This window comes from Martes martes, assembly GCF_963455335.1.
Source record: "Martes martes genome assembly, chromosome: 3".
NCBI lineage: Eukaryota > Metazoa > Chordata > Mammalia > Carnivora > Mustelidae > Martes > Martes martes.
The window spans coordinates 109,998,157-110,010,762 of NC_137890.1; the positions used below are offsets into that span (position 1 = coordinate 109,998,157).

A 12,606-nucleotide genomic window follows, 5' to 3' on the forward strand; every position below is an offset into this window, starting at 1 on the left:
CAGGGAAGTGCTCAACTGTATTATATTACCTAGTAGTTTATCTCTTTAATCTAATACTCCACTTAGCCATATAATGTTTGGGGTTCACAGACCTAAGTCCTTTTTTAGACATTAAGTTCCCTGAAAATAGAGACCACTTCTTTATGTATCCCAGAAACATAGCCTTGGGCTTAATACTTTACAGGAATGCAGTATAAAATACTTTTCAATTAAATCAAAATTGAAAAAGTCTAAAAAGGGATCTTAGGTAAGTGACATCTTCTAGAAAACAATAAACAAGCCATCCATTTCTTTTTCCCCCATCATAAAGATGAAAAAAAAATGAGGCCAATTATTAATAATACATTGAAAGTAGGTTTGCTTTTTCCTTTGAATTTTCTAAACTCTATAATTAAAATGACTTCAAATTGAAAGATTGTAAAGAAGAAATTAATCTTATTGGTAAGTAAAAAAGCAAATCCCCTGGTTGATGATAGATATGACCTGTTAGCAATAGTTACACTTTCATACTTTCTTTTCTTACAATCAGCGTGTGGAGACCAGCATAATCCAATTAATTGTAATTCCCTTTTGTAGAGTCAGTAAAGTAGTGCATGATATTGAAACACCATTGAAGTCTTATCTCTGGTCAGATAATCCAAACGGATTCTCATTTCCAACTACCAGCAGGTCTTTCTAAACTTTAGGAAAATAGAATATTTTGACTTCCCTGAACCTATGATAAATGTGATACATGATAATTGGTCTGTGAACTTTAATGCCTAACCATCAGTTTTCTAGACTTCTTTCTCACCTATGTAACAGCTTCATCAATGCACCTGAGGGTCTCTTATTTCCTGACTTCCTTTTAAATAATTCTTCCCCAATGAATATGCTGTATTTTAACACAACGGAGCCTCTTAACTGAGCTCCTTGCTCCGGTGCCTCTTGGACACACCACCTCTCATGCGTTCACTCACTCTGATCCATTCCACTCATTCCTGCCGGAGCACCTCGCTAGAATGTCACTGTCCTGCTGCTGTCATCCAGTCCACTTCAATTGTAAGGTCCTCTTGCTCTGGCCTGTTTCTTCCTTTCCATCCTCAGCAATCTGAGACAAGGAACCTATATATCCGTGCCCTCCAGCAACTTGTAGTTCCACAAATGAGTGTTCCTCAGACCTTGGCATGACTGTTACTTCTCTTGTTCTTTATAACCCTCTTCCCCTCCTCTCCCTCATCCTCTACCCCGCCATTGTCCACACGGCTGCTCATAAACTGAGGTAATTGTTATGTGATGCCTCATCTGGGAAGTCTCCTTTGACCACCTTCCAGAGGACACAAGACACACATCTTCTATGTTCCCATAGCCATCCACACTAAGTTATATAGTAACATTTTCCATGTTCTATTGTAATTTTTCCCCTACATACTGCAAGATCTTCAAGCTTAGGAACCAGGTCTTCATTATGTATTGTTTCATCCCAGCAGCTACAACATGTCCAGGAGAAAATGGGAGTTCAATGAATATTTGATAAATGAATGAATGAGTGACTGAACAACCTACTCATATCTTCAGTACTAAGTGTTTTGAAAGAGGAAAACAAACAAAGAGAACACAAAATTGTGCTGCATACGTGTGTGTATGCAGACCTGCTGTTATCACCATTATTGCTATGCCATGAAATAACCTCTACTATCCAAGGAGGTTAAAATCAGACGATTTTATCCATAAATAGTAAAAGGGAGCTCACCAGGCATGAGACATCAGGCTAAGCACTAGGAATACAAAGATTAATATGAACAAACTTGTTTGGAGGAGGGATACCAAAGAAACTTTTGGGTTAAGCCAGTAGAGTTAAATTATTTAGGGTGTGTCCAGGAGGGACAGCATTTTTTTATCAGGGAGGATTAGAAACATAGGAAGCAGGATCTGAAATGAAGCCGAATGTAGGCCATAGTCAAGATTATCAGTATAGGTATTTAAGTAACATCAGGAAACAGAGGCAGAGACCCGAGAGTTAGTGCCAGATTTGTTTAGTGTTAGACTGGAAGAGAAGCAAAGGGCAGAGTACCTCATCGCAGAAGACTCCGTCTTCCTATGTCCATCACTCCAGCTTCCTCTACTGAGTTTTGTGTGCAGTCTAACGAGAGAAGGTGTATGGTGAGGTTAACCCAAGTGCATCTCTATTCTCTTTTCTAAAAGAGAAGTTCCTATAGGCCAGAACTTCCTGGGCTACTTGGAAATATGTCTCAGTACTAACAGGTCACCTGAGATCATAGCAAATGATGTCTTCCTATCTTTCGACAAGAAGAACTGCAGAAAACCCTTAGGCTTGGGAGGGTTACATAGCTATCATCATCATCATCATCATCACGACCTTTATTAAAGAAGTACTTATTAAGCAACTAATTGAGCATTTCTTTGTATTGAAGCAAAGAGAAAGTTATAAGGGGTAGCTTCTTCCCTAAAAATAGCACAATCTTAGCAATGATGTTAAGGAGAACTTGAGAATTGTCAGGACTTCAAGAGATTTTTTATACCATTTATGAAACATCTTGCAATCCTCATTCTGTCCTTAGAATTGCCTTTCTTCTTACATTCTTGCACTTAACACAGCATTGACATCTAGTAGGTGTCTCATAAATTGTTTTAATGAATGAATATGTTAATTAACTTGATCAATACTTAATTTGTTTAACTCTATACTACTAACTGCTGAAATTGACATAAATGGTAGAATTCAATTCATTCATTTATTTTTGGCATACCCACCCGTTTTTTTATTTAACTTTTGTTTCTGTTTCTTCTTATCTTATTTCATCAGAAAACAGTTACTGGTTTTTTTTTTTTTTTACTATTTTTTAATTTAAATTCAATTAATTAACATAGAGTGTATTATTAGTTTCAGAGGTAGAGTTCAGTAATTTATCAGTCTTATGTAATACCCAGTGCTCACTACATCATGGGCCCTCTTTAATGTCCATCACCCAGTTACCCCATCCTCCTGCTCCCCACACCTCCACTAAACTTCAGTTTGTTTCCTATGATTAAGAGTGTCTTACGGTTTGTCTCCCTCTCTGATTTCATTTTACAGAAGATAGTTATTGTTATTGGGGCTTATTTTCTTATTTGTAGTTATTTTTGTTATACGTTTGTTAAACATCAGTTGTTTACCAGTTATTGTCATTTAAAGATTCAAACTTTTTCACTTCATTAACCAAGGTTTTTATGTGTAATCTTAGTCTAAGTCTCTATGCTTCTCCTCATTTTATTCTTCATTTAGTATTTTTTTCAGCTATACTATTAAAGGCACAATTTACAGACATCTGAGAAAAGTGGCAGGCAATAATGAATACATATTCCCAATGAATCATAGTCTTCAAATATTGTGATGGTAACATAAATTGGTGCATTAGCTATGAGGGCAATTTGGCAAGGTCTATCAATATTTTAGATATACACACAATGTTTGATCTAGAAACTCCCGGTCTAAGAATTTGTTCTGTTCGCATAGTACATACTTATACTTAGATATAAATGGTCTAAGAACAAGATAACTTACACTAGTACTATGCAAAATATTCGACAATTGAAAATTGATTAAGTAAATTACTGTACATCCATAAAATTAAATATACAGCTTTTAAAAAAGAACAAGGAAGCTCTTTATGTCCTGATTTTGAATTATCTCTATGATATATTGTCAAGGGAAGAGAATCAAGATGCAGAACAGTACATAGATTATATAGCTGTTTATGTTTTAAGTGGTGGTGGAGGGTAATATTGCTTGAGTATACAGAAAGGCTTTAAGAGGATACATAGGAAATTGATAATATGGGTTTTCTCTAGGGAAGGTGAACTGGCTAGCTAGGGATAGCCTAGAAAGAGACTTTTGCAGTATGTATTTTAAATCTTTAATTGTGTGAATACATTTACCTTTTCAAAATAAAATAGAAAAAATTTTTAAATTGCAATAAGCACCACACTCTTCATGTTAAATAGTGTAGGTTTTCAAGTATGTTATCAAGTGTTTTGACAATTTTTATCAACTACTTTTTATAGCTCCTTTGTAGTAAAAACAGCCCACATTGTGAATTATTTGTATGAATTATGATTCTCCAAAGTTATGGAAGAAAGGGATGCAAGGGTGATTTTATGGTCCATATCTTTGAAAGCTGGAGGACCTTGGAGGAGTCAGACAGGCAGACTCTATTTTGAGGTGGAAAAAAAAAATCTCTAAAGTTTTTCATTCACAAAAACAAAATAACCAGTTATCGATAATAGATTGATGAAAAAATCTATATCACTATTCTGGACTGAAAATATTGCACAGATACAGAATTAAGAAGATCGTGTTAGTGAATGGTTTCACAAAGAAACTGATGCATGGAGATCTAGCTATTCTGTCTATGTTTATGTCTATGTAAAACTTACAGATCTCCCAATTCTGATTTCATGTGCTTTTGAAGAACTCTGGCAGCTCTTGTGATACGAAATAGAAAATTTATTTAACTACTCCCATGAATCAATTAATCAAGATAATTTAGGGGGAAAATGATCTTCAGTGATTGCCAAAACATTCTCTTCATTTTTGTTACCTTTAATTGATATCTAGGAATAAAATGGTTTTGATGAATGAGAGTAGCACCATCTTAGTCTACCAATTTTTTACCTTTTATTTCTATTTTCCTGATGAAATATTTCCAGACGGGAGACTTCTAAACTAGGAAAGAGCCCAGTCCTTCCTGCTAAATGATACCATTTCTAACCCCACAAACACCAACCATATAGTAAAGGGAATAATAAAAGCTAGAAATTATATTAGATTCTAGGAACATTTGCCGAAGTCTGGCCGACCAAGAAGATAATGTCCAAATAAATTTTCTAATAACATTATAACAAGCCTATACTAAATCTTTACATCCATTACTTCACTTAATTCACACAAAATTAGGAGGGAGAGCTGACAGTTCTCATCGGACAGTGAGGAAGCCAGCACTTTGAATAACATGGATGCACGTGCATATACCTACAATAGAAATGTTATCTGTAGATAGGCATTTATAGGACTGAATTGTATTTATTTCCTAGATATCTTTATGAGATATCTTTTGACCTGACTTCCTGCTTGATATTTACAAATGTAATATAACTTTGAGGGAACAAATAGCAATGGTGTTGAAATTTAGAGCCAATAACGAAGGAAACTCAAAAATGACTTTGTTGAAATGTAATCCTACGGATTCTCTACCCTTTGGAATATGTAATGTATGAAATCATCCATGGAATTCAAACAAATTCAGAATCTGTTTGGTGAAGACGGTCAAATAAAATGAACCATTGTGTATGGTGTCTGCAGAGCACAAAAAGCCTTTGACTGAATGGAAATAAGAGCAGTGTTGGAAGCTCTGAGTATGAAAGGAATTAAAGAAATATATATTGGTACCATGAAATCTATCCTTTTTTCAAATGTATGATCCTCACAAATAAAGTCAATTCATTTTTGTGAGTGGTGACGGTGTTGTTAGACTCCGAACAGGGCTACCTTACCTCAGATCCCTAGACGAAAAATATCTAAAAACCTGGAGAGAAGCATAATGTCAATAACATCATTTTGTAAGGTGGCATTATACATGGAGTTATGATGAAGGGGCGATGTTTTATGGTATGCCATTATAAATTAAAGATGCACAAAGCAATGACACATTTGTTATACTTTCCATCTGTGGTGCTTGCTTTACAAGTTTCAGTTGTACCTATTTATTATGTCATTATTTACATTCAAATGAAATCTGAGGGAAAATAAAAATAAGACATTCTCATTCCTGACCCAGTAACTAGGCTGGATATAGTAGAAGGCTATTCTGCTTCCTTCAAAGTGAGTAACTAAAGATATTTTATATTAGCCTGTGACATTATTTACATGCCTTGGGCTTTCTAAGTGATTTGCAAAGGAAGTAGTGTATACTACACGAAATACATAGAAAGCAAGGCAACATGGCATGCTAAAACATCCCATTAAGAAATGAAAGTTTGTTCTTTTTTGTCTTGTTTTTTGTTGTTCTTCGTTTTAGTATCTTAGAGAGTTTCTGGTTATTTCCTTTGTTCCTCCTTCTTTCTTATTACGATGGCCACAAAAACTATATTTGGTAGGTCAAGTGGCAAAACCTCCCAGATCCAACCATGTTCTCTCACAGTAAAGTACCCATTTTTAAATGTAGGCCTGTTCATAGCTTCCTGGAAGTTACTATGATAAATTGTAAGGACCAAATCTCTTTGGTTTTGGAATACAAAGCTTCATTTTTAAAACCATTTTCCTCCTTCTTTGATAGATACCATGGCCATAGATATTTGATTTAGCTTGCATTGAGTGTTTCCTGGGAACATTTTAAATGTTCCCTAGTATTTTGTGTCTGAGGTTATAACAGCAATGAAATATGTGCACTTTAGAAGTAGTAGCTGGAAAAAAAGAATGAGTAAGAAAATGGCAATCATAATTTTATTCTTTGTCTAGAGGCCAAGATAGAGAGCATCCTGCATATTCTTAGAGCAAATCATTTGAAATTGTTGGGTTGAGTCTAAGTAAGCAAGCTATTATCCAACTAATTCCAGCTTCAAACCTGTTCTCTGAATCTAGATGTTTTATTCATCTGGAATAGTCTAAATAGCTTTCTGTCATCTATTATATTTCCTAAGTGTGGCATACCTCATGTGTTAAGAAAATGTTTAGATATCTTTCTCAACGTAAACTTTTGGCCATTATATTCATTTTTGAGGGCTGCCATAACGAAGTTCCACAGACTGGGATTTGGGTGGGATCAAACAACAGAAATTTATTTGCTTGTATTTAGGAAGGCAAGAAGTCCAGGATCAAGGTGTTGGCAGGGTTGCTTTCCTTTGAGGCCTCCCTGCTTGGCTTGTAGAGGGCCGTCGTCTTCTTCCTGTTTCTTCACACAGTCTTCCCTTCAGTACATGTCCATATCCTAATTTTCTCTTTGAACAAGGATGTCAGTCACATGGGGTTAAGGCCCACCCAATATGATTTCATTTTACCTTAATTACCTCTTTAAAACACCCATCTCCAAATACAGTCACATGCTAAGTTACTGGGTGTAAGGACTTCAACGTATGAATTGAGGGTGACACAATTCAGCCCATAAAGGTCACACTGCACGTTATTGGGGGTGATATGTTTATTCTTGGAGTTTGTTCTTGCTTGTCTGCAAAGTCAACAGGGTCTCATTCTAGGGAACAGATGTAAGATGTAAAATGTCTAGAACTTAGTCTATATTTACTTGAATAATATTTCTGAGCACTTGGTGGAACCCTCTCCTTTGAGGAATATAAAATAACCTCAACAGTTTGGCTTTGAAAAGCACAAAATACAGCCCCAGTATGTTGTCTGTATTCCATCCATGTTTATGTAACACAAATCAAGTGAACTAACAAATTAACTGGCCGTTTTGTCACGTTTTCTAAAATAATGTCCTCATCAAAGTTTCATGTTAGCCCCAAGATGCTCTAGAAAGGGGCTGGAGTGAGTGCAGCATGGAAGGATGCTACTTTGACACAAGGTTTATATCACTGGGTTTGAGAAATTGGAAGCTCTCTAATATACTGGAAATCACACTGAACTGTCACTTTAAGGGGCCAAAACAACAGGAAAGGTTGAGCTAGTCAAATGATTCAACCAACTTCCTTTTGATCTACTCCTTTAAGTGTTAAACTAAAAATCAGGGGTGCCTGGGTGGCTCAGTGGGTTAAGCCTCTGCTTTTGGCTCAGGTCATAATCTCAGGGTCCTAGGATCGAGCCCCGCATCGGGCTCTTTGTTCAGCAGGGAGCCTACTTCCCCGCCCCCAACCCCTCTGCCTGCCTCTCTGCCTACTTGTGATCTCTCTCTGTCAAATAAATAAACAAAATCTTTTTTTTAAAAAAGTGTTAAACTAAAAATCAGCTATGGCCTTATCAATAAGCAGTTTGTCTTATCCGCTTTAATAACTAATCTTCCAGTTTGGTTTTATGGCCCAATGTATTATTATTTTTCAGATCAGTAGTCCCTCTGGCATCTCTTTCATGCGGGCTCTGGCTTTCATGTACCCAGCAGGACTTTCAGATAAGGTTTCCAAATGGTCATCTGCCCTGGAAGCAGATACCACATCCTTTATGAGAGTTTTACAATGTAATAGGTTCTTGTCACTATATTAATGAAATCCGAGCTCTTCTCCCCACATCCTGGGGAAAGTTGAGGTGTCTTTTCCTCCTTTTTATTACAACAGTAAAAGAAAGTTGGAAAGAAGCTTTGAAAGTGCCTGGAAAAAACTACCAGGTAAACACGCACTTGCTCTTCAATACACAAAGATGTACCTCTCTACTCTGACGTCACTACTTGCTTCTGGATAGTTCAAGTTATCTGCGGTCACATTTCAATCAGCGCAGTGAGTTTAGTTAAAATCAGAGCAGATTTTGTAACTTCTGGTTCTACGAATCTATAGAGCAATGTATGAGGAAAGTGGCGTTTGAGCTAATAAACATGCCCATTTCCAGAGGAAATTACCAGGATCCGCTGTCGCTATCAAAGGTCCATCTTTCAATTCTCCATTTTAAGAAAGATTGTCCCTAATAGTTATTATCTATTTTTTCTTTCAAATATAAGTAGCTTGATATCGATGTTTTTGCTTAAAATAAATAAAATACACAAAAGACCCTGCAAGAAAGGACATTTCAAGATGGCCTTATTGAGGTACAACATGTAGATATGTCTTGGCGATCTCATGAAAGTCACATAGTGTTTGGATTCTAGAGCTTGACATATCTTCAGTTCTGTTTAAGTGCTTTAAGCCAAAAGCCATGACCAAAGTGAATTTAAGAAAACCTAATTAGAGGACCAGGAGAAATCAGCATGTTTAACAGAGTAAGGATTGTGAGATATCATGATTCAGTCTGTCTTCTTCCCAGTATCGGACTCCAGCATGTCACATTTCTATGGATGTCATGTGACACTCTACATCACACTGAGGTAAATCCCCTAAAACAACAGGATGGTTGATGCTGATTGCCTTAATCCCTGATGTTTTTTTTGCCTTTTTGGCCTTTATTGACCTTTCTTGTCATAGTAGAATCTTGGCTATGTTTGTTTCCTTGTGCTTTCCAGATGTTTTCAAAAACTATCCTTCTGCCTGTCTTCATTCCACAAGAAAGTAAACAGATATATGGTGAATTAGTGGTGAATCCAGGCCTGGTGTTTTGTATAATCTCTTTCCTACTCTATCATATGTCCTCTTTACCACATCTTCACATGGCAGCTTGCTCCGCGCCCTGCCCCCTTCCTAATGCAGTTCCTTTTTCTTGCCAGTTTGCTTTATATCTGTTTATAGTAGAATCTCTTCCTCCTGTGAATGAGTAATTACAAAAGATCAGAGTTGGTTTACAGATAAAAGCGTAGCCTCAAGTAGACATTTAGGGATAAAATGTAAAAGTCCTATCTTGAAGTAATAGTCAGTCCACTACCCCTTGCAATGACCACTTAACTTGCCTCTTCCCTTTAAGCTTCTGTCAGCCAAGATCAAGTCTGAACATAGTGCTTTTGAGGGGTGGGTGAGTTTGCTGGCTTCTTACTCTGGATTCATCACTCTTCAGCGATGGAAGAGCTACTTAACCTCCCATGCACCATTTTCCCTGTCTGTAAAATGGAGATGATGATAGCAATAGTATGGTCCTCACGCTCTTCTTGAGACCATTACTTTGGATAATGAATCTAAAGTGTATAGCATAGTCCCGAGTATTGAGTAAGCATTACGGTTGGTTACTGTTTTTGTTGCAAAGCACCCTGGAATGTGGTCACATGGACTTTATTCTGTAAAAGGTTTTGATTTTGTCCATTATAATGACCAATTCTTAAGTTCATAGTAAGGAAATCTCAGTGTGAGTGTTATCTAGTTTTGTAGTTCTTCGCCTACCTCAGGTAATGTTCAAAAATCAATATTCTTTGAGTAACTTCTATAGATTCTTACAGCTCGTTATAGTGGTTCTCAGTTGGGGATAACTTTGCGCCACCGGGAGATGGTTGACAATATCTGGGGATGTTTCATCATCACCACTGAGAAGTGCCACTGGCATCTAATGGGTTAGGACCAGCGATGCTCATACACCTCAGTATACACAGCACAGCCCCGCAGCACAGCACAACAAAGGATTATCTAATTCCAAATGTTAATAGTGCTTTACTGTTGAGAAATCCTATGCTATTGAAAAAAGGGAAAAGCACAAGACATCACCACTGCTAACAGATTCGTTAGAAAGTGTCTATCAAATAATACAAATGTGTTTATAATGATACCTGTTAAAACCAAGAAACAATTATGGTCAGTTCATTTTGTATATGGACATAACTGCATGTTTAGATAAGTCACAATGGCCTTGGAAAATACTCCTTAAAGCCCTCCAGCTGACAAGTAATCTTAAACTTGGTTTGTTAGGAAAAAACTTAATATAAAAATTGGATTTTATATTTCAAAAGATTCTTTCCAACTGCTTGTCATACTATTTGTTTAAGCTACTTGTAGAGGGCTACACATTGTTTTGCTTTGTTTTTTTTAAATGAAGACCACGTAGTAGGAATGCTGGTTTAAGTAACATAAGTCATTATTATTATTATATGTCATTTCAAGTGGATATCATCAAATGGTATTTATTGATGGCAGATTTTCTTTGTTATGCATATTGAACTATCCCATTTTTACAATCACTTGAATTAACTGATGTTTATTCAGAGAGGACAAATATCAATGGTCAAGCAGTTGTTTGTTCTTGTTGTTTTCTTGCTCCAGATAAAACCATTCTCTTTTTTTTTATCTACTGAACACTTTCCTTTGGCAATCTTGAACCTGTGCACCAGAATGGCATTTTGTCTTGGACTTTTCTGATAAATATTTGGTTAAGATAGTTGTGTGTGTGAGAGCACGTGTGTGTGTGTGTGTGTGTGTGTGTTTGGGTTTTCACTTAAAGTTCAGTGCCAAAGCTACAGTACTTATACATTTTCTAAATGTGTTTTAAGCAATAAGTTGTACAACATTTTTAGAACATGTGTTAAGCTATTTCTCTAAGAATGAAGCTCTTAACAAAACATAAGCACTCTGCATGAGATCTTAGCAGCAAAGTGCTTAAAAGATAAAGTAAGAATTGGTACCATGGGAAGAACACCAGCTGTAGAGCGCACAGGTCCATTATGAGAAGTATGGTAGTGGGTAGGGAGAAAATGATTTAATCAGGAGTAAAACCAATTTTATTATAAGGGCACGCAGGGGGTGTGGCACCATAGTGAGAGGGACATTTCAAAATATCTGACAGATTTCAACAATGTGAAAACCCCGTTCTTTAAAGTGACAGTAAACCCCATCAGGTCTCCCTTTTTGATGCTATTGTTAACAGTTGACTGTTTAAAGCTAGCCTGCTAAGTTGCTGTCGGCCTATTTCAATAGTACGTAGCCAAATAAAAGACTAATTGTTGAAATACAATCAATCAAAGATGATTGCAGGGCAGAAAGAAGGTCTCCTCCACTGATTTTGTTGTGGATCATATTATCGTGTTATGACTGAGGTAAGAACGAAGACTGAAAGGGAAGAAGAAAATAGCCCATTGGAAATAAACAGATCCACCTTCTTTCCTTCTCTTTGCAAACATCTTATTGAACAGGAACAGTCACTCACCAGTCCTGGAGATAATAGTCCATTTAGAAAAAGAGATCTGATAAAGATTTCGGCTAAGATTTTAAAAGGACATGAACACTATTAGCAAAGCAGCCCATGCCGAGATTCCCCACAGTGACAATTCTCAGCTTTTCTCACATTTTTGGTGCAGATTTTCCTCTGCTTCATAAAACTGACACCAAGGGGGCATGCGAATGCGAACCCAAGACATCGAGAGAGAAACAAAATTCCAGTTGACCGAATACCTGTTAAGTTCTGGCCAGGATACTAGGCTTTTCACTTAACCACCCCCTCCCAGGTTATTAAAAATGATTAGCTTTAGTTTTTTGGTTTTTTTTTTTTTTGTAGCCCAGAATTCAACATCTCTTTCACGTTGCAAGCTTACAAAGACAAATACTATGGATCAGCCTCAATGCTTTTCTGCTTTGCTTCCTTTTAGCAGTATGTAAAGCTGTCCCTTTCAGACCCTGCGACATCCACTTTTTGGGGGAGAAGGATTCCAGACTTTCCTTTTGAGGGCGAACAAGAAGAAAATAATTGTCCAGCGTCTCCTTATGTCTTCTAAAAATTTCATTTTGGCATTTATGTTCTTTAATATTTAAATGTCTCAACTCAGTCAAGCTTCCCAAGCAAACATGTCTGTTGTTTCTAGGCGGAGTTGGTAAGCACTTGTGGTTTGTCTTTAGTGTGTTATCATTTTTGACAGCTTTGCATAGCCTCCGTAGGCCAACAGGGGTCTGTCTAATATTGTTGCTGGGCACATTTTCCTCGCTGAGATGAAAACTAAAAAAAAAAAAAAAAAAAAAAAAAGATATTTTTGAAGCAGTAAGAAGGAATTAATATCCTTTCTCACTCAGTATTCTATTCCTTGCTGACTTTATATTCAGCAAAAAAAGCAAAAAAGTGTTACCCATTAT

The 12,606-nt window shown here is 36.6% G+C and overlaps 1 protein-coding gene across 1 annotated transcript in view; it reads left to right on the top strand.

Annotated features, from left to right (window-relative positions):
• The window catches only part of ARHGAP15 (Rho GTPase activating protein 15), a 601,263-nt gene that overhangs the window by 459,488 nt on the left and 129,169 nt on the right, over positions 1 to 12,606 (top strand). The gene's annotated exons all lie outside the window — the stretch shown is intronic.